Source organism: Sceloporus occidentalis, unplaced genomic scaffold, assembly GCF_023333645.1.
Source record: "Sceloporus occidentalis isolate IW3139 unplaced genomic scaffold, rSceOcc1.0.p SCAF_5, whole genome shotgun sequence".
Taxonomy (NCBI): Eukaryota; Metazoa; Chordata; class Lepidosauria; order Squamata; family Phrynosomatidae; genus Sceloporus; species Sceloporus occidentalis.
Window position 1 is genome coordinate 149,829,745 of NW_028316985.1, and position 2,310 is coordinate 149,832,054.

Here is a 2,310-nt window from a genome sequence, read left to right on the forward strand (position 1 = left end):
GCTTGGGTATCCCTTTCTTTATTTATGTTAAATAAACAGACATGGTTCTGCCTGCTCAAATGATAGCCTTCTAGTTTGTTTTCCATGTAGTTTTAAAATATATGTCAGAAAATCCTCTCCTACAGTGTTCTCTGCAATAATAAGAACCACTAAATATAAACAATTAAATGGATTTGTGAGCTTCTCATTAATTCTTCTACCTTGTATCACAAGCCCACACTTTGTATGGTTGGTTTTTTTTCTTTATTGTGTTTACAGGGTTGGGGAAAGGAAAAGAATAATGATGATGAGCTTTATTTATGCTCTAGTTTTTCCCAAAATCTGGAACTCTGGTTGCCTTGCACATTAAAATAAATAGAGTTTAAGCATACACAAGATCAGAGTTAAAATGGAATTAAATATAGATGTAATTCTTCACTAAGGACACATCCAGATTGATTAAAAACACCATAAAGTCCCAGATTTTATTCCTGTTCTTTCCTATTATATTTTGGAGATCCACATTTTGTTTATTCCAGAATATTTTCTATCACTTCCTGGTATATTCTAAGACATGCCATCTTCCTAATTTGGGTTATTTGTTGAGTTTTATTTTAACCAAGTGTAGTTTGTTATACAGAGGGAAAGAAAGAGAAGCATAGTCAGACAGGCATTCTTGATTTTCAGAAAACTGATTTCAATACTACGGGGTTTTCCGGAGGAAAGACATCAATGCTACAGCCCAGAATATCATGTTTTATGGCATGGGATATGGCAGCACTGTGTGTACCATTGTGACTTACCACACTGTGAAGACCAAGGACTCAGGGATCCAGCCTCAGTTGCAGATCCGAGGTGTTGGATTTGATCGCATGCTAGGAGAACTGGAGATGGAGCTGTGCCTTCAGGACCATCTGGCTAAGCTCTTCAACAAACAGCAGCCATCAAAGAATGTCCAGGAAAAAACCCGTGCCATGGCCAAACTCCTGAAGGAAGCCAACCACCTGAAAACTTTACTAAGTGCCAATGCTGACCACATGGCCCAGATCGAGGTCTTGTTGAATCACATTGATTTCAAGGCCAAGGTTTCACGGCAGGAATTTGAGGATCTGTGTTTAGACTTGTTCCAGTGGGTTGCAGGGCCTGTGCAGCAGGCGCTGAGCAGTGCTGAGATGAATCTGAAAGAAATTGACCAGGTGATCCTAGTTGGTGGTGCCACCTGTGTGCCCAAGGTGCAGGAGTTTCTGCTGAAAGCCATTGGCAAGGAAGAGCTGGGCAAGAACATCAGTGCAGACAAAGCAGCTGCCATGGGTGCTGTCTACCAAGCAGCTGCCCTCAGCAAGGCATTCAAAGTGAAGCCTTTCATTGTTCATGATGCGGCTATTGTCCCAATCCAGGTTGTGTTCACTCATGAAGTGGAAGAGTAAGTTAAATCCAAGAGTCTGAAGCACAACTGGTGGATCCTCTTCCAGCACATGGCTCTCTATCCCCAGCGCAAGGTCATCACCTTCAACTGCTACACAGATGACTTTGAGTTCTACATCAACTACGCTGATATGGGTTTCATGAGCGAACATGACTTGCAAGTCTTTGGGTCCTTGAATCTCACACGGGTGAAGCTGCATGGTGTGGGTGAGAGCTTCAAGAAGCATTTGGATTATGAATCCAAAGGTATCAAGGCTCATTTCAACATGGATGAGAGTGGTGTGCTGAGCCTCGATCACATTGAATCTGTGTTTGAGAAAATGGTGGAAGACAAGCCAGAGGAGGAATCCACACTGACAAAGCTTGGCAACACCATCTCCAGCCTTTTTGGAGGAGGCAGCCCTGTGCCAGAACCTCCTGACAACCTGACTGAGACTGTGCAGGTAGAAGAAGAGAGCCAAGCAGAATCTGGCAAAGATAATCAGAAGGATGAGGCTGGAGCTGCTAGCGGGGAGGATGAAAAACCACCAACAACACCATCCTCTTCTCAGGAGGAAGCTGCTGGAGGGGATTCTGCAGCAAGAACAACAAAAAGAAAGAAAAGAAAAGAAAAGAAAACTGATTTCAATAAACTTAGGAAAATACAGGTAGTGGTCCTGTCGTCAGGAATATTAAAATAAAAAAGGGTTAATGATTGATGGGCGCTTCTTACAAGTAACACGATTGAAGCAATGATTTCAAATGTTTCCAGTGAGAAGGAAATGGAGGATGTCTAAAGAAACCAGGATGGATGTCTAAAGAACTTTCAAGTGAGCTAAGATTTAAAAGGAACATGTACAAGAAATGGTAAAAGGGAGAAAGCATCCAATAGGCATTCAAATAAATAGCCTGCAGTATAGGAAGAAA

The 2,310-nt window shown here is 42.1% G+C and overlaps 1 pseudogene; it reads left to right on the top strand.

Annotated features, from left to right (window-relative positions):
- Positions 1 to 680: 680 nt before the first annotated feature.
- On the top strand, positions 681 to 2,084 carry LOC149312972 (hypoxia up-regulated protein 1 pseudogene; annotated as a pseudogene).
- The last annotated feature ends 226 nt before the right edge of the window (positions 2,085 to 2,310 follow it).